General features: G+C 40.6%; 1 protein-coding gene across 3 annotated transcripts in view; it reads left to right on the top strand.

Annotated features, from left to right (window-relative positions):
• The first annotated feature begins 106 nt into the window (after positions 1 to 106).
• The window catches only part of PAG1 (phosphoprotein membrane anchor with glycosphingolipid microdomains 1), a 141692-nt gene continuing 120974 nt past the window's right edge, over positions 107 to 20824 (top strand). For all 3 annotated transcript variants that reach the window (XM_017858960.1, XM_017858958.1, XM_017858959.1), the window contains exon 1: positions 107 to 596. The gene's annotated coding sequence lies outside the window, so the exon portion shown is untranslated. The remainder of the gene's footprint in view (positions 597 to 20824) is intronic.

The following is a 20824-nucleotide window of genomic DNA, read 5'->3' as shown; positions in this document are numbered from 1 at the left end:
CCCGCCCGGCTCGCCCCTACCGCCCCGCCGCCTGCTCCTCCTCCCCCGTGACGTGCCGCAGCAGCCGGGATCATGCGCATTCGCGCCCCGCTCCCCGCGCTGCTGCTCCGCCTCGGCGCCTGTCATTCTCCGCGGCGCGGCGACGAGTGCAGGCTGCAGTACACTACCGCTCGCTGGTCCGTCTGCGCGCCAGTGACCAGCCGACTGGGGGCGGGCTGGCGGCTCTGCCTGCGGCACCGCATCGGTTTTTCTCCTGCCGGTCTCTAGTTGAGCCAGGATTCCCTTGGAGCCAGAGACACGCACCAGGGGCTCGGAGCGCCGCGCTCCGGGGCTGGAGGCAGCTGCAGCGCTCGGGTCCGCGCGGCCGGGTGCAGTATCCTCAGTCCCCGCCGCCGCCTCGCTTAGTCGTGTGCCCTGGCGAATGCCCGGCGCCCGGCACAGCTGAGCCAACGCGACTGGTGCAGAGCGGCGGCGCTTCGTCCTGCACTTGCCTCTGCCGCCGGGCTGTGCCGGGGCGGCGGCGCTGCGCGCCCGAGTTTGCAGAGGCTGCCTCCGAGCGCTGTCCCCCAAGAAGACTCCCTGCCTCCTGAGTCCCAGTAAGTTGACTGTAGTTTCTGAAGTTGGAGGGAGCTGTGGGAAGGAGAGGTTCGGTTTTATCTTCTTGTGGGAAGCCGAGGGTGGCACCTCTTGTTAGCAGAGTTCCAGCTTGAGGAGGGAGTTCAGGGTGCCAAGAAGGGGACCAGGCAGCAGGAAGGTCTGGAGTCCAGGGCTGGCTGACCCCAGCATCTCATGAATGTGCCAGTTGGAAATATGCTGGGAGAGGACAGGTGCTTCTAGGGCATTTCGACTGCTGCGTGCTAATTATTCATTCCAAGCTCCTTGACTCTCTGTGTACGTTGGGGTGAAGGGGCTGGGCAGGGTCTTGTCACCTCCATCCTAAGTCCTCTGGGGAGTGTGGCCAGCACTGCGATGTATCTTTGGGCGAGCCATTCCTTTCAGGCCTGCAGGCTTCCCGCGCATCCCGCTTTACTCTTCCCCTAGGCAGAAGTTGCCAACCTTTTCATAATTGGAGCCTACCTAGTCCTTTAGGGAAAAAACAACTTATATGTCGACCCGGTGTTTTATGCCCTAAGGCAAATTAAAGAAGCTCTGGGCATGTGATTTCATACACTTTAAGAATGTAGGCAAATCTCAAGAAATAGCATTCAAATAATGACACTTGGGTTTCACCCTGATTGTCCTGCACCTCTTATGTAAGCCTCCCGACTGGATAACTTTGTCTCTGCAGTGGCTGCAGCTGTGGCTCTCCATTCCGTTTGTTTAAAGTCCAGCTTGAACAGTATTTAATGAAAATGCTGACATGATATAGTGGCCTGAAGTCTGAAACAGAGTGCACTCTTCAAATTGGAGTGTCTTCTCCTAATAGGGAGCATGGGAGGAAAAACCCAGTATATTTTTCAAGGCAGCTCCAGGAATTAGACCCATAAATCATTTTTTAAAATAGCATGCATTGTGCAGAGAGCATGCAGAGGACCGCTTTTGAACACATCCCCTTTGTTTTAGAAAAGTGGAAATTGTTCATGCCAGACAATTGTTGAGTCTAAAAGTTAAGTGTACTGATGGGCCTAATTATCTTAATAAACAAAGAGCATGATTTATAGGTAGCTGCAGTGCCCTACTTTGAAGGATAGAAATCTTTAACCATTCTTTCTCAGCTGTCCCTGAGAGATTCCTTTTAAGCAGAGCTATGGATTATCATCATTGATGTTTAATACCTGATTTGATTAAACTTGTAAAAGGAATAGTACTTTGAAATACCATGCAGTATTGCTGTGTGACTGTTACACAGCGAATATTATAAATAAGAGGAATATTTGAAGTATTGGGTATAGATGTCATCAGTTTAACAAAATAGATCATATTAAGACTTCCCTGCTAAATATATATGCACATACATATATGTTTAATTTGGACTTGAAATTATGGTTTAAACCAAAGCTCAGGGGTATGTTTTAATGTAAGATTTATTTACATAATCTTTGAAGAGAGACGTGCATTTATTTATGGTATTTCAGCATACAGAACAAGACGAACTAGTTATAGGCACCTTATTTAAAATGTAGAGGGTTTTTTTTAGGAATACTAAGAAAATACACAAAATGTTATTTCAGAAGTTGAAAAGTTAGTCACATCAACACATTGCAGTTTGTGAGAGCATCCAGTGCTTATCTCTAGAAGAGATTACATCCAAGCATGGAATCTCAAACAGATTGACTTAGTAAGCACTATTGCATCCTGGTTAGCAGGACAGGCTATGGAGCCAGGCTGCCAGCTGTGGTACCATCTGTTTGAATCTAGGCAAGTTACCCAAAGTCTGTGCCTCAGTGTCTTCATCTGTACAATGGGGATGACAGTAGTAGTACCTACCCCACTGAACAGTAGTGAGGATTAAATGAGTTCATAGACATAAAGCTGTTGGGCCAGTATCTGGCATATTAAGCTTGTTCTCGGAAAAATTTTCATTGTTATGAAAGGAAATGCATCTTGGGATACTATGGACATTGAATTGCTCCTATGGACATTGAATTGCTGCTGATGAATGTTAACGGAAGCAGTTCATGTGTATAATAGGAGAGAGAAGGTATAAACATTTATTGTGCACTGTCTAGCGATGCAGACACCTACTGGTATTTAACAATGTCTTGCTCAGTTCTTCACCACAGTCCTTTGAGGTAAGTGTCTTCATCTCTACTTTAGAGATGAGAAAATGGAAGCTCAGTGAGATCCAATAGTAGAAATTGGAGCTGGCATTTTAACCCATGTCTGTCGGTGTTGAAACTATGTTCTTTTTGACCCTGCTGCTTCAACTTGCAAATGAAGTAGGTGCATTATTATCCTCAATTTATACATGAAGAAATGTAAGCTTAAGGATGAAAGTATGCAAAGTGCAGCACCCACAACAGAAATGATCATAATTATTGTTAAATAACTTGCCCATGCTTCCAAACCTCCTAGTGTGTGGTAGAGGTGCCAGGTCTTTCAATTCAAAGTAGATTATGTTGCTTTATTATTTTTCTATTCATGCATTCAGAGAGTCAAAAAAGAAAAGTTGGTGTGATGTTAGAGTTTACACTGGAGGGTGTTCTCTGTTTGATTTCCTGCCTGCACGTGTAGCTGCATCAGTCTACACAGTCAAGGAAACCAGCACGGCAGCAGTAATCCACAAACGGCATCATCCTTGGATATGAGTTCAGTGCCAGCTGGAGAACTCCCTTCGGCAGAGAGAGGCCTTGCACTTTGCCTCATATTAAACTGCATGTTCAGAAATAGAAATAATTTATACTTACCATTAAATAAGCATGCTTCCTTCAAGTCTTAGTACCCCGTGTCATGGGAAGCAGATTCCAGGGTGCTGTGTGAGCAGTACTTCCTTTAAGGTTTCCATAGCTTGTTAGACTTCTCACCTGGGTTCCAGAGGTTGGGAATGATTGAGAGGCCATGGTATTTTTGTGGCTGTCTTAGGTTATCACCCAAATACTAGATAGTGTTCTCGCCTTTTGTAAGTCTTGTTTCTAGAGATTAAAATCTAATTGCTGTATAGGGCACATAGACCACAGACTACTCACAGTCTGATTTAATTTAAATCACAGACTGATTTAATGTTTAATGAAACCTCTTAGTTAATGTATGCTAACACTGAATGGTGCGTCAATACAAATGCTCGAAGTTGGCTTAAAAAAAAAAAAATCAAAACTCTCCGAGAGTTCTATTCTTCCTGTAGGCTGCCTTCATATGCCTGGGGACACAATACCATAGTTGCAAAGTGCCCAAAAGAGCCCCTGCCATCGACTGAGTCGTCTCATATCTCTCTAAATTATCTTCTGTTTCAACTTTAACCCTCCTTTTCAGAGAACAGATATTCCCTTTTGCTCAATTAATAGTTAATTTCAAGTGTTTCCCTGCTCTGGGTTATTCTATAGTAAAAGTCTCCCCTGATCACTTTTGTGACTTGAACGAGGTTCATGATTTATTATTAACTAACTCCTCAGAATATACATATAGTTGTTTCATTTCCCATCTGTGTTATCTGTTATCTATTTAGTGGCTTATCTGTGTCACTTTTAAATCTCTGAATAATTTTCTTCTGACATCCATCAGAAGATACGTGTAAAAGAAATGCAAACTAATTTTAATATGGATATAAATGAATGAAGATCATTGACAGTCGTATGTACTGTTTTGAATTTTCTTCACTTTGGGCTTGAGGAGTTGGGAACTGATAGTTCCAGAGCTCCTGCCTCATGCATTGTGAGAGGCGTGTTGGGAGGTTATACAAGTTATACACGCAAGCAGTTCACATGCAGCCCTGCAGACAGCTCCTGAGGGCTCGCTCATTGCTGAATTCAAGGGCAAAGGTAACTATGAGGGGAAGATAGCTCTATGCATGATTTATGTGACCACATTTCTAGTCCTTACTGGTTATCTTTCTGGATAAGAATTGGAATAAATAGCTTACGGGGAGCATTTACTGTGTGTTGGCTGCCATGTTAAGAACTTCCCTTCATCCTCACTATGACCTTGTGTGGTGGTACTTTATTATCCTCTTTTGCGGAAGTGACAACTGAGGCCTAGAAAAGTCAGGGCACTTGTCCAAGGTCATTCTAGTGAGCTTCAGAGTAAAGAGTGGAGCCCAGAACTGTGCAAGGAGCCCAGTGATACTTATAGAACATTCTCCTGCCTCTGATTTTTGAGTCTTTGTGATAGCTAAACTCTGTTGCATGGATTTATATATTACATAATATAGATGGACTATATTATGCTTTTCGAAAGAATCCTATACTATCTTGCTTGGTCCCCAGGTGAAGGAATGGTGGGAAGACACATGCCTACCTTCTTGTCCACTGCCAGCAGCAGGAATTGATGGCACAGGAAATATCATCTCCATTATCTTTGTAGAAGAAGAGCTTAAGCTTAGTTCATGCAATGAGCTCAAAAAAGAAAACCACATGTCCGCTTTGTGAAATAGGAAGCATAAAACCTTCAGCTGATAGTAGAGCACAGTGGGGAGGCATGTTAACTTTATCTGTGTTTAGTGTCACATACTTGCATCATTCTCATTGAAAAAAGGAGAAATGTGGAGACCTGAGATTTTCTTGGGTGATTAAAAAAATAAGTTTATTTAAACTAAAGAAGTATCAGCAGTGAACTATCATGGGAGAACCACATTACTATAGCAGTGTCATCTGTCATCCCATGAGACTATGGTTTTTAAAGGAAATGAACACTTACGTCTAACCAGTAACGCTTAAACATGTTATCTTATAGTAAGAACATTGCATCAAATCTTCCATGTCTGTATCATAGCCTTTCTAACTGCAGTCAAAATGGAGAGTAAAAGGACAATTTTAAAACCATCTTGTAATATTTTCAAAACCCTTCTCCTGAGCCCTACCCCCTCTGTGTTTTCTCGGTTTCATACTGGCGCCAATATTTATTCAATAAGTTAATTCATATCATCCCCTGGAGTGTGAATTATAAAGGAACTATTATGATTATAATATTTTGGCATATCCTGTTGATCTCTCATTCGTCCCCATCCTTGATGTTATAGGACTGTGTGATTTTTTTTTAACCTGAGAAGTGATTAAAAACGTTTTAAAAATTTAGTCTCCTAAATGTAGACTGTTTATTGCAGAGGACAGGGAAATTGGCCTGACTGGGGCATTTGCTAAAATACAGAGCTCTTGAAATCCTGTGAACTTTATGGAGTAAGCAAGTAAAAAAAAGAAAAAATACGGAAGAAGAAGAAGTAGTTTTAAAATTGGTCTCTAGGCTGGGTGCAGTGACTCATGCCTGTAATCTCAGCACTTTGGGAGGCTGAGGAGGGTGGATCACTTGAGGTCAGGAGTTTGAGACCAGCCTGGCCAACATGGTGAAACCCAGTCTCTACTAAAAATACAAAAATTAGCTGGGCATGGTGGCGTGCACCTGCAATCCAAGCTACTCGGAAGGCTGAGGCAGGAGAATCACGTGAACCCGGGAGGCAGAGGTTGAAGTGAGCTGAGAAGATCACGCCACTGCACTCCAGCCTGGACAACAGAGCAAGACTTTGTCTCAGAATAAATAAATAAAAATAAAATCGGTCACTGGCAGCTTTGTACTTCCCTCTCGCATTTCATAGATGTCCATCTGACCCAATCCGTAGGTACCATATCATGTATTCATTTGCGAGTAATCAGGTTCTCTTGATTTTCTAAAAGTCTCAAAAACTGTGACTAAATCAGCATTAGTGTCATCTGCCATCTTCGTGTTGAGAGAGCCCCAGGGTTGCATATGTAAGCTTTTACGTGAATTTATGCTCTGAGGAATGAAGGGTGGTCAGGTAAGTCCTCAGGCATCTCGTCTCACTGTATTTGTGACTCCATCATTACTATTAAAGTTGCTTCCTCCACGCCATCCTTTCACCCCAAACCATACCCATTCCTTCATCATGCACATTGTGGTGGAACATGACGAAATTCTTGGGAAACTGAAGTGTTGAGGCAGCTCATGTTCTAAGTCAGAGGAAAAAACACGTAACACAATAATTTTTTCTTCATTAGAAAAAAAAAAAGCCAGTCCCTAACATAGCTATACACAAGAACAGCATACCTTCTGCATTCAGCAGTTGGGAATTGCAATCAGAGTGGCCTTATTAATTTTTCCCCAGCAGCTTCTAAGGAGGGCTGTGATGAGCCTCTAATTGACATGTAATCAATCACTAGCAGCTTGTCTGTGTTTTCAGTCAAATTTAGTGGGGGTGATATTTATTCATTTATACAATCACCAGATATGTATTAATATGATACCAGGCATGTTGTTAGGTGATAAGACCTCAAATACTAGAAAATTCCCCTCTCTGCCCTCAAGAATCTCAGATTCCTGAGGGAAGGAGACACCGAGCAGCAGTTGGAACCAGTGCTTAAAGGATGCTGGGCTCTGTCAGGGATGCCTGACTCCAAGGGGATGACTTTCCAGGCAGCTGGGCTTGATTGAGTCTGGAAGAGCCAGTAGGAGGGTACCAGGAGGCTGAGGGTGGGAGTAGGCAGAAAGAAATTATTCTGAGAGAGGGAACAGGGAATATGGTGCAACAAAGGTACCGGAGAGGCGGGTTGTGGAACAGCTGGTCATTCCATGTGGCTGGTGCACATTGAGGGTGGGGAATGAGACTGGAGATGGAGAGCGGAGGCTGAAGCCACTTTTGGAGGGTCTTGTGGGCCATATTTAGTCTTGTAGATGAATTTGAGTACTTTTATAGAATGATCACTCTGGGTGTATTACACAGAATGGATGGGGTAAGGGACAGATAAGGTAAGCTGTGCGAAAAAAAGCTTTTGAATACTGGTGTGGATTTAAGGTCTAAACTCCCACTGATAAGCGTGGGGACATTAAGGGGAGAAGCAAGGAGAGGATGGTGAATTTAAGGATGACTCCCAGGTGTCTGGCTTGGGTAATGGAATCAACAAGGGTGCCATTGGAGATGTTAGTGAATACAGAGGATGGAGCAGTTTGCAGGAGAAGATGACAAGTTGTGGATTTATGAACTGCGAAGCACCAGAGGGACATCCAGGACCTGAGATGCAATTGGCAGTTGTACAGCCTGTGGTTCTGGAATTCAAAACGGAGGCTGAACTGGAAATGTAGGTTTGCAGGTCTTCTGTGTATGTGAAATTGTTGTTGAGATTGTGATCTGCCTGTGAGAATGTGTGGACTGAAAAAAAAAAAAAAAAAAGACGAAGGCCAAGGTGGCTGTGAGAAGAAAAAGAGATGGCATAGTAAGATTAAGCGAGAGAAGTTTTTGACAAGTGCTTGGATACAAAGTGGTAGAAGCCAGAGGCAAAGCAGAATGAAGTGCTTGACTGAATGGGAGCTGAGTGACAAAAGAAATGAAATTGAAATAAAACGAGAGCAGAGGAACAGGTCTGACTGTTAACTTGCTTCCATTTTCACAGATAATGGTGGCTTTTTCTCCTAAGAGTTTCCAGTTCTGGTCAATAAATATTAAGACCTACTATGCGGAAGGTGGGTGGGAAAGGGGATGGGGGAAGAAGTAAAATAATAAAGCATGAATTTGGATCTCAAGAAGCGTATGGAATTTTCATTTCTTATTTTTTTCTGGATCTCAAGAAGCTTATAGAATTGTCATTTCTTATTTTCTTTTCCATTTGTTTTCTCCTTCATTGACAGCAGAACACAGGCTTCTTGGGAGAATGGGAAGAATGAAAGAATCACTTTGTTGGTGCATGAAGTGCCTCAGTTCCCCATAGCAGACATATCTCATTTTATCCACAAAATAAACACACTGAAAGAGAAGGTGATAAATGACCCATTATTTGACAGATTCGAAAAACTAAGCGTTTATCATGGCCATAATGTTATTAGAGGGTTTGGACCTTTGAACCAATGCTTCTATAATTATTAATGAGACTTTCGGCTCACTGGATTATTTGATGTATGCTGAGTAAAATATCCTGTAATTTTCACTTGTCTTCTAAAAACAGGACACATTATATTATAGACTAACTGGAGAATTTGGAGATGATAGAAATCATTACCATATGTTTTAGTTAAATAGTATGCCTTTCAGTCCTCAAACATTTGTCCTTTAATTTTGACCTAAAGGCAGAATCACTCCCGTTGTACAGATGAGGAAACCGAGATACAGGGTTCAATTGGGTGGGTGGAGATAACACAGCTAGTAAGTGGTACAGCTTCTAGGATCCAAAATGAGGTGTCTTGGGTTCATACCACTCCATCATGTTGCTGTATCTTTGTGAGTAGCTACTGAAGAAGAATTAAGGGGTGTTATATATAAGAGATTTTCTTTATTAGTCTGCTCAAAGCACCAACAGTAGAAACTGTATCAGCTACAATTTCTATATTTGATGGGCCACAGATTATTTATGCAAATATATGTGATTAAGTTAGATTGGGGGAAAAAATCTTTTTTTTTCACAAAATGAAAATCTTTTACATTCATTATCTCAAGAGCACTAAAAAAGAATCTGAGTATAAATATAAGGATTCAGTATTTTAACTTATACAATTATTGTGGTTAAACTTATTTGTGATACAATGGAATTTATTTTTCAGCAGTTGCAATGGCTGTTGTCTGTAAGAGGCGTTCTGTGTGTACATGTACCTGTGTGTGCATGTATAAAAAATAAAATTTAGCCTAATTAATTTTAAACTATTGGTTTTCCTCTTGTAATATTTTTGAATTCTCCAGATACATTAAATGATATTGCTTGCTTTGTCTTGCCAAAGCAGCTATTATGTTATTCATTTAATGCCAAAGTGTTAAAGCATTTGTCTTCTGTAATGATGCAGAAGACATGATGCAGGATGAGTCAAAGGGATTTAGTTTAATGTTACAACTTGTATTTTGGCTCCTGATAGTCTAAATTTTTTATTTACCTAATTTTGCTACTATTGAAGCAGATATTAGCTCTTAATATATAGTAATATTAGAATCATAAAAAGTATATAGAATGTTGGAAAGTATATAGGCTGTTGGAAAAAGTTTATGATGCTGCATTTTTTTCTTTCACAAAAAATATCTAGGAGGCTTACTAAATTGCAATTTCCAGATGAAAGCAATTTCTAGCAAGTAGCAAAATGCTGGTGCTAATGCTTATCCCTAAATCTCAATTTCAAGCTTCATGGTGCCTATTTTACATTTTAGCTTCGGTAGGAAAAGTTGAATCCAAAGGGGGCTTATGCCTTTGTGACATTTGGTGGATTGCTCTTTTGTTATTGGTGCTGATTTTTTAAAATAACAATACATTTATAAATTTTAAAAAGTTTTAAGAAATGTTAGGCAGCTATCTTAGTTCTGAATTATCACTACACATGGTGTATTGTAGTAGCCTTAGTCCAATGTAGTTGAAAAATTACAACATAGGCATGTGAAAATTTAAATAACAATACAAAGTAATATGGTATTTTATATTTGATTTTTATTGTACTTTATAATAATATGTGAGGAAACTCAAATGAGGTAAAATGAAGATTAATTTGGTCATTTCATGCCTCGTGTGTCCCAATTTCATCCAAATGCAAATATCATAATCCAGGGCATAGAGTTAGTGTTCTGTTCAGGTGATTTGACACTACTGTATTTATTACTCACTACCAAGATAAACAATTAAACTGCATTTCCTACTCATCTTTCTATGAGTATATATTTTAATATTATATACTAAGAGTTTTCATTTTCTAAAAAGAGTAATTAAATTTTCTTTATCTCATTTTTCTTATTCTTATCAAATTTTGTTCAGACATTTTTATGTTAGTATATACCTGACGTGATAGAACATGTCTAAATTAGTAATCTAATTTGAATACCATAATGATGTGTACAGTTAGAGCTTGATTGAATGGAGTGCTTTTGCACATCGTGTATGTTCTTTCTCTTAGTGGATTTAGGAATTACGTGCTTAATATTAAAGAGTCCTAAACCTGTTTATGTTTACTAGTAGGCGCACAGAGCAAAATATAAATATTTTTACCAATAGAATTGGAAAAGATATGCTTCCTTTTTAAGTGTTAGGAATTAACACGTAACTGTCTGTGGTAGTTTTCTCTTATATGAACAGATTGATAAGAAATATAGAAATGGCTGAAAACTAGAATGGTGTCATTGTATTGCCTAAATTGTTGGTGTTGAGGTTAGAAGTCCACTCCTTTGTTTTGCTAAATAAGAAATAAAGGTATGTTAAAATATTGATCATAAATCCTGATAAATATATGTACATATTTAGTGTTAGGAATATTTTTCTTTTGCTTTAATATGTAGTGGTCACTTTGCCCAAAATGTCCATCTTGAACTTTAGTATGAAATGCTCAGTATGTGCAAGGTAGAATTGAAACCAAAACATTTGGAGTCTTATTAAAAGGATACAATATGGATAACAGCTTTTTAGTCCTTGGGCTGAGATATTTGGAAGAGGATTGCTAAATACTGTGGTCATTGAGAAAAATAAAATAAAACACTGATGTACTAAACTTACACTTAATTTAATGGTTTCTGCTACCACCATTCTTAACCTTTCCAACTGGCTGAGTTATTTGCTAATAGTGGCATGTCACAACCTGAATTATAGATCTTTCCTTTTAATAAATATTCAATAGCATTTTCAAAATTGTTCTCCTAGATACAATTCATAATAAACGGCGCAGTGCTGGCAACCAGCATGCTTCTTTCAGACTGTTTTATAGCCACAGGCTGTTTGGCATTTGGACACTTCTCTTAGTGTTTCCACGGCTCCACATTTCCTGAAAACTGTCAGCCTTATATTAGAATTAGCCTTGTGCATCTCCACAGTTACATGGAGAATGAAAAGAATTTATCTCCTTTTCTCTCCCTGTAATACACCAAGACCTGTGGTCAGAGAATCGTTATTTACTAGTCATATGCTTTTTCTTTCTTGATGTTCTCATTAGCTTCAGAAGCCATATCATGAAAGGCATTGTTGAAATGTGTCCGCATCGGTTTGGTTTGATCCATCTTAAACTTTTTCTGTCTAGAGCTGTGGTTCTTGACCCCCGAAGAGGACATTTGGCAATGTCTGAAGACATTTTTGGTTGGCACAGTTGGGGACGGGGATGCTACTGGCATCTGGTGGGTAGAGGCCAGGGATGCTGCTATACATTCCACACTGCACAGAATAGGCCTCCCCAGGGAAGAATTTTCTACCCCAAAATGTGTATAGTGCTAAGCTTGAGAAACCCTGATTTAGAAGGTAGGGAATGTCTATTTAATTTGTATTATATTTTTTACGCAAACGCAAAGTGATAGATGGTTCTGGTTAAGAAATCATTGCATTTAATGTAATCATTTATTGAACACCTAGTAGGCTCTGAGAAAACAGTGAAGACTATGACATGGTTCTTGCCCTGGGGTATACCCTCTCTTTGTCAAAATGATTAGTAAATAAAATCAAACTGGTCGATGTGATGTATGCTGTGATTAGAGGTATGCATGGCATGTTAAGATAAAAATAATTTAGATTTCATTTGCTAAATGTAAGAGAATATCTGGAAGGGATTGTCCTCTGACTAAATGTAATATCAGTCATTTGTGGGTAAAGAATTTCTAATTTTTCCTTGATAATTAGGAATAAGTTTCATTTATTGTCTTTTAAATTTCAACTCGTATTACTGTGAAATGTCAGGAAAGAAGGGAAGGCGTTGACATAAAAAGTGTTACTTCAGGAATTTGGGAAATTAGTTTTTCATCATCTTCATCGAGTTCTAGTTTACATGCCATAAAAGTCTCCAGTTTCAACAGAACAATTCACTGATTTTTAGTAAACGTACAGAGCTAGGGAACTGTCACCACAATTCAGCTTTAGGACTTTTCTATCACCCCAGAAAGCTCCCTTGTACCTGCGTGCAGTTAATTCTCATTCCCCTTGCCAGCCCCAGGAAGCCACCAATCTTTCTATCGCTTGCTTTCTTTTCTATCTTTATATATTTGCCTTTTAGCAAATCTCTGGACATTTCATTTGAGATATCAATATTTACCAATAAAAATGTAATTTCTATCTTGTTTTTCAAGATCAGCATCACCTTGTATTTTTTATATTGCCTATACCATACACAGTGCAGGTTCGGGGACTCTTAGTTATCGGAACTCTCAGACTAATAAAGTGAAACATGCAGCAAAGAAGAAAAGCACGTGTGTAACAGTGGAAGGTGTGCCTGTTTTTCAGCTTTGTCCCTGTGTCAATGGTGGTCACCCCCTCTACTACTTTTGTAACTCTATCTACAAAAATAATGGTATAGAAATCACTGAAAAGCTGAAGTCAGGTAAATATCCGCAAGATGTGGGGAAACTACAAAAGGATTAAATCTGGAGAACACGCCTGTTTGGGAGCTGTATTCTGGTCAACCATTTCTTAGCCAAACCCTTTGGGGCCAAATATCTTTCAGAATTCAGCTTTTAGAAAGGTAATACACTACATACATTGTCTATTAATGTAATACCCCCATAGGATCCAGGCAACACACAGTAATTTTTGTAGCAAAGTGGATGAATATTCACATTTAGTTAGACAGAGAAAAACTAACCACATGTCAGTTCAGGTCAGTTTGGGGAGCAAATTCATTTCATAGCAAAATACAAAGAAACTCTGTTTTCAGAAATTTTTGCCTTTCAAAATTGTGGGTAAAGGTTTGCGAGACTGCCTCAGTGTATCCCAGGATATTGCATTTCAAACTATTGCATTTCATCTTCTTTCTAGCTCCCCACCCTCCAATCCCCTCTGCCATATACACACTTCATTTAACTTAGCCATGGATGTATTTGTCTTTCTTTTTCACGTTAACTTCCTATCAGACTTGACAAAATGCCAAATTAGCTGTTCACTTTTGGTGGACGAAGGCCAGGTACAGATGTGTTATGGTCAGCTAGGTTTGTGGTTTGTGGTTCACCTCTCTGCTGAAGGCCTGGATTGTAGCCATGTTCATCTGCACCAGCCCTGGGGCCCAAGAAGAATAACATAGTTTTGTTGGGTCAAAAAGATACCCATGGAGAAAAATCCAGAGGTAGCAATGGCAGCTGCCATCCCAGGTAGCCCCAGACTCGAGCTTGGTAGCCCTCATACCCATCATGAAATCCTGGGCAGTGAGACTAGACCGCTATAGAAAGAGAGTCAAACCAGGGAAGAGAATCCACTAGAGTAAATTTTCTTGTGGGAAAGATATTTAGAGTTCAAGAAAGATAAAGACATGAAGAAAACTATGTGGGGTTCTGTAGTGGACCCACAGCTCAGAAGTAGGACGCCAGTCCAAACCAAGACATTGAAGACTTGTTGCAAATTATTGAATTTTGCATAATCACCTTATGTAATTTGCCTAATGGTCCTTAGCAGGCCCATTAGTCTTTTAACCATAAATTTCACATCTGTGTTAATTTCCAGATTTCCAGTGGTGGTACTTAGGAAACTATAACTGCAGGCCAGTGAGTCTTACGGTTTCCTGTGGCACTCCCGAGTTGCTATAGACCCATAGTGAATGTAAACGAATATTTTGATGGATGTGTACAATTTGCTTTCTTACAAATAAAATGCACACTCTTATAGCAATATTACTTAAGCAGAATATACTATAGATTATGGGACCCATTTACAAGCAAGAGGATCCAATTTCTGCAAATTATAGGAAAGAGCAGAGTGCAGTATTGCACCAGCATCAGATAAAACATTTATAGGAACATTCAAGAATGTTGTCTTCTAAGGACTCAAGAGCATCATCAAGGCAGTACTAAGTTTTCAAAGAGCAACGTGTTTCGTAAGGTCTACCCATGGGAGTTAGGTGGTAATTCTGGATGTTTTTGTAGACACTCAGAAACATGTACCAGGGACTACATTACTACTGTTTATTACATCTTTTTTTTTTTTTTTCAAGTTCTTAATTGATTCAACTGTGCCACCAAAATCTCTGTCTGAAGGAGAAACATCAGTATGAAATTGAATCATTGCCATTTGGTTGTGGAATTACAAACCTTACCTTTCCTACCCGCAGACTTCTTTCATAGGTGTCTTGGTGTACTGCCACCTCCTACTCCAGCCTCTGCCAATAACTTCCTCACAAGTCTTAACAGCCTCTTTGCAGATATCATTTTCTGTTTTACCTCCCAGCTTTCAAGAGCTAAACTTGTCCTGCCTTGGTACTGCACCTGCCTCCTCTTACCAAGCGTCTTCCTGAGTTTGCACACATTCCTTCTTGTTACCACATTTCCTGTTGTTAAGAAGCTGACAACTTCACCTTGTTGCCGCCTCACCCCCTTCCACATTTAACGACATCCTCCACCCCTCCCCCTCCCCAGTTCTGGTGATACTTTTTAAAGGGTGGTTCTCCATGTTGGCTGTGATTAACATCAACTGGGGAAGTTTCACATTTACCATAACTGATTTCCAGGGCCTACCCCCAGTAATTCTGGTTAAAGTGCCCTGGGGGTGGGGCCTCAACCTTGGTGGTTTTAAATGCTTTCCCTGGGGATGCAGCCGGCACTGAGAACCACCGGTGCATAGGGTGTAATACCTGTCTGTTTTAGGGAATGAGAGCAATTGTGGAAGGGATAGCAGGGAGTTTTGAAAAGGATGAGAGGAGATTAAAAAACAAACAACTCTTCCTCATCCCTCTGTTTGCTTTCAGCTTCAGCTCAAGAGAATGAGTTCTGCTAAGTGGCACCTATCCGCACCTGGCTGGTGTGACTTCTTGCCCTTGGGCCTGTGTTCTCATCAGTAAATTCCTGACAGCCATGTGCCCCCAGCAGGCCAGAAACCATTCCAGGCAAGGCCTATACTTATCCCATCATGAGGCAGCCCACCAAGGGCCTGATTTTCCTTTCTTAACTGGGCATCCTACCTTGCAACCTAGTATTTCCGTTTTTCATTTTTGTAAGGCTCTGTAAACCAAAGCCATACGCCCTCCCCACCCATCTGCTGTCAGTACGCTTGAAACTCACTAGCCCAAAGGACACACACAGCAGAACCAATTAAAGTTCTCAAGTTGAGATTGTTCACTTCACTTTTCACTTGCAAGAAAGATGGATGGCAGGGTCTTTGCTGGAAAACTATTGTGTAGAACATAATTTTGCTGAATTAGAGAGGGGAGGCCACTACCAAAATTGAGCTGTCATCTTTTCGTAGTTTTCGTTTATTCTTAATACATCTATGGGCCTCTAAAACCTCTTTTTATATATTATCAAGTCCAGGAGTTGGGCAGAGATTCATGTGGATAGCCTTCTTTATAAAGTAATCTTTGTGAGGTCTCTTCTTTAGACTTCCTAGGGTCAGAATGCGTGTTCATTTTCCAGAGAGCCATACGCAAGGACCATTGGCTGTGCCCCGTGGCGCCCCAGTTTCTAAAGGAGCTGAGAACACTTATAACACGAGTGCCTTACAGTACTCTCTGGATCTCATTGCTTTATTATAAGGAATTATTTCTTCCAAATATAGTAGTTTTATTTTTATTATTAAGTAAGAAAATTTAAGTGAGGTGATTTTGGTGTTAATGACAAGGATGCAGAGCTGTTTTAAGGAAATGCAATGTGAAATTTACGTGAATATCCAGTTGTACAAAAAAATTAAGACAAAATGCTTCACTTAACAAACTTCTTCATAAGAATTCTTTAAATGCCAGCCTTCTTTAATGGAGTCCGTTTACAGAAATTCTGTTTATTCATTCATTTTCCCTGAGCACAGATATTGCACAAAGCAAATACCACCCGGCTGTTGTCCTGTTGCATGGCAAGAAATGCAGCTTTTATATTTGTCAGTCTTACACATATAGTGTGAGAACCTTGCCAAGGCTGGCAGTGGTGCAGGCCAATAATTAATTAAGAGGGCATGCAGCATACATTTATTGAGTACCTACTGTGTAGCAGGCACAGGGATAGGTAGTACATATAGAAGCAAACAGGCTATCTACCCCTACTTCCTAGTGGAAAGATTCAATCACATAACCAAGGGATTATCAGTAGTAGACGTTTGGTTTTATCTGAGAGTAAAGTATATGTACATCGTTAGGAGTGACTGGGAGGCTAGGGAGGGTCCCCCTGAGGAAGTGACATTTAAGCTGAAATGTGACCAAAACAACCAGGGCTGGCATGAATTGAGACCACCCTGGACAGAGTATACGCAGGCAGTTGAAGAAGGCCAGAAAGGCAGAGAGTTGAGGTTGGGTGCCTGTACTCAGGATCGGGAAGCAGCATGGCCAGGTTTGTATTTAGGAAGAGAACTCTGGTAGCAGCACAAAGGGTGAATTGGAATCCGAGACAGCGATGCTGGGAACTCAAAACCAGGATACTTAGTGAGAATAGAACAGGCAGCATGCCGACTTGATGCTGAAATGCTGGGCTCCTCTTTTGTTCTGTGTCCTCTGTCCAAACCTGGATTGGACCTCACAGCCCCGTGAGTACACTAGACCTAATGAACTTGTTAAAATGCTTTTTTAAAATGCCAATTTCTGGACCTGGTCCTCATCTAATGACATGGACTGGCATCGAAGACTTCATTAAACCTTCAAGTGACCTGATGCAGGGAGTTCATGGACCAATCTTTGAGAAATATTGTGTCTAAAGACTGTACTTGAACTTTAATATTCCATTTAATTCTCAAAACAACCCTGTAAGAAAAGCATGTTTTTCCTAGCTTCCAGATTAAGAAACATGCTCAGTGTGATTAAGCATCTGGCTCAAGGTCACACAGCTGGTGCATGTTATGGCTGGCAAAGCAATCTGCTGCTTTTCGTGGAGAGTCCTGCCTGTGTGAAAATGGTAAGAACAGCCCTGCAAAATTCAGAAAACCTTTGAGGGTTGTTTCATGAGTGAACACAGTCCATCTCTCAGATACAGGACTTAGTGTATCCCATCTTGGGATAGAACCAGAGTGTTCATTTTTGCTAGCTTTTCTCTTTTCTGAAGACCTTTAATTTTTTTTTTTCCCTCAAAGCTAGAAGTTTACGTTCTAGGGGAAAATATATACATATTGCAAAGGAGAGCTTAGATCTTAATATCGGTGTTTCTGGGCCTCTTTTTCCCATAAAAGAAGTTGAGAGGGTTAAGGGGTAGCATATTTTTATCACCCATAGACCTAGAAACCCAACCATTAGGCCTCCCAGAAAATTGTCATGCTTTCAGTTGCCGTGAATCATTTATTTCTTAAGTGGCTCTTGAACCAAGAGTTGCAAAAATGATGTTGAAGAGGTGGAGGAGGGTTGCTGAGTGAAAAGCACACTGATAATTAGACATCTTGTTTAAAAGCTGGCTTGAAAACACATTTGCTTCAATAAATCACCTGCCTGCCCCCATCTGAATGTGTAAGGAAGGTTCTAGCTTAATTTGCTCATGTGGATAAAGTATTGAATATATTTATCTGGAAGACTTAATTTCACAATAAGTTTAGCCTGGCCTGACTTTTAGGAAGACGTACCTCCTGGGGTATAGGTAGAGAGGAAGAAGATGAAAAAAAAGAAAGACAAGAAAACATTTTCCTATGGTGGCCCCCTGCTCCGCCACACGCTTTCATCTGAGGAGAACCACAGTGAGCCCTACCGCAGCATCCTCTAGAATGTCAGCCCCCACCCCACAGCAGACTGCAGGGTGTGAACTGCCTGTCTCTGGCATGAACCCAGTTTGAATGAGATGCCAGGAAGTGATGGAGGGGCTGTATCTCCCCCTGAAGCCTGGCCATTATGTCCTGCAGAATTGGCTGGGGCAAGGCAGACCGTTTTGTTTACAGACCACACCATGATTGTCACAGTGTAGATTGCTGCTTTGATTATTTCAGAACGTTGGATGTACACTCCTTCCTGAGGTTATTTTCATCAGCAGCGATCAAATTCTGTTGCTACTGTGTGTGGCTGATCGTCCAGAGAGGGTGATTTCTTGTGCACAGGTTTCCCTAGGGGGATATTGTGCTGCTTGGTCTTGGTGGTCAGTCTCACTTATATCATTTATGGTGTAAGGTGGGCTCAGGGCCACATCTAGGGGTATGGCATACAAGACATGATCATGTTGTAAAAGCAACATGTCCCCTCCTTGTCTGTGGCTACATTTGTGTCTAAGTGAAAGAGGAACCTCAGAGACAATCTTGAAAGGAAGACAGTTAACTGCAATTTTAAGAATGATGGATTTGCATGGGGGAGAGATTTTAGCTTTGTGACTGTAGCGAAAGCATTTATGTGTTGATTACATAGATTGTTCATAAAGTCTGAAGACATCTATGTTCTAGAACACATTATGTAAAGTAAAATGAACATACCATTAATTGTACATGGGTCTTCATTGGTTTCTAGACTTTAGGACCACCCTCAGACTTTTTAAAATTAATCAAATGTTAGATTATCTCCCCAGTTGTAGCTGCATCCTGGATTCATGGCTCACCCACTGAAGGTAGTTGCCTTACCTGGGGCAGATTCAGGTAAGGCATATAGTCAGTTCTGTTTTCTGAGCAGCTGGTTGTGATGGTGCCAAGAAGTCTATATACTGTCAGCATACCATTTTTCTCTGTTTTGTTGTTGTTGCTTTTAGTATATGTCTTCACTTATTAAACATTTATTAAGGAACAAGTATTTTTTAAGCACAGTAATGTGTATCGTACATTAAGGCCTCACAATTTCTACTTTGTAGGAGAGAAAATCTAGTTGAGGTGGTAGTGTGACTTGCCTATCTCATGCAGCTAAGAAGGTTTTGAGTTGAGATTTAAAGAGAGATCTGATACAAGGCGTGTTTTATGCTTTCTCTCTCAATTCTCATATAATTTCTCCTGTTAAAGCTCACCACCACAAAAAATCACCATTAGTTTTGAGATCAGTTGGGATTAAAAGTGAATTATTAAATCAGATCTCGTGTCCTTCTGACGAGGTAAAATGGTATATACCATGAACTTGAGAAACGATTTTCATTATTCTTTCTATATGATGTTGAAAAAAGCATACTGCTCAATGAAGAACTTAATTTTAAAAGTTGTAATGCTGTTTCATTTGTTGAATCAGTTCCATGAGGAGGGATACAATTTTGGATCAAGCTAATATTGCTGAATCTGTAGAGGGACATCAACATTTGATGGTTAATTGGTTGACATTTAGAAACCCCTTCATTCTGACGTGTAAAGATTTTATGGATTTGTCATATCTAACAGAGATCAAATTATATTCAGAATAAATGTCTTTCTTCACTGCCTCATTATAGGAAATGATGTTGTCATTTTAATATTCACAAATGGATTTTATTTTTTGCAACAGAGTCTTGCTTTGTCACCCACACTGGACTGCAGTGGAGTGAACACAGCTCACTGCAGCCTTGACCTCCCGCGCTCAAGCAATCCTTCCGCCTCAGCCCCTCAAGTAGCCTGGAACTACAGGTGCACACCACCATGCCCAGCTGATTTTTCTCTCTCTCTCTTTTTTTTTTTTTTTGCGAGATGAGGTTTTGCCATGTTGCACAGGCTGGTCTTGAACTCCTGAGATCAAGCCATCCACCTCCTCAGCCTCCGAAAGTGTTGGGGTTACAGGTGTGAGCCATTGCACCCAGCCTGGATTTACTTTTATTCAGACAGATGCCTAAACTAGTGTTGTCCAGATTTTGTTCTTTCTTTTTCTTTTTTAAATTTATTTATTTATTTATTTATTTTTGAGACAAGGTCTTGCTGTGTTGCTGAGGCTAAAGTGCAGTGATGCAGTCATAGCTTACTACAGAGTTGAGCTCCTAGGCTCAAGCAATTCTCCCACCTCACCCTTCCAAAAGATTTTAGGCATAAGCCACTGCACCTGGACAGGGTTCCTCCTCTTCTTCTTCTTCTGCTTCTGCTTCTGCTTCTTCTTTCTTCTTCTTTCTTCTTCTTCTTTCTTCTTCTTCTTCTTCTTTTCTTTCTTCTTTCTTCTTCTTCTCTTCTTCCTCTTCCTCTTCCTCTTCCTCTTCTCCTTCTCCTCCTTCTCCTTCTTCTTCTTCCTCTTCTTCTTCTCTCTTCTTCTTCTTCTTTTCTTTCTTCTTTCTTCTTCTTCTCTTTTCCTCTTCTTCCTCTTCCTCTTCCTCTTTCTTCTTCCTCTTTCTCCTTCTTCTTCTCCTTCTCCTTCTCCTTCTTCTCCTTCTTCTTCTTCTCCTTCTCCTTCTCCTTCTTCTCCTTCTCCTTCTCCTTCTCCTCCTCCTCCTTCTCCTCCTCCTCCTTCTCCTCCTCCTCCTCCTTCTCCTTCTCCTCCTTCTCCTTCTCCTTCTTCTCCTTCTCCTCCTTCTCCTCCTCCTTCTTCTCCTCCTCCTCCTCCTTCTCCTCCTCCT

The sequence above is a fragment of the Rhinopithecus bieti genome, unplaced genomic scaffold (genome assembly GCF_001698545.2).
Source record: "Rhinopithecus bieti isolate Rb0 unplaced genomic scaffold, ASM169854v2 scaffold_48197, whole genome shotgun sequence".
Lineage (NCBI taxonomy): Eukaryota > Metazoa > Chordata > Mammalia > Primates > Cercopithecidae > Rhinopithecus > Rhinopithecus bieti.
The sequence above is the reverse complement of the archived record's forward strand: the minus strand, read 5'-3'. Positions and strand labels throughout refer to the sequence as shown.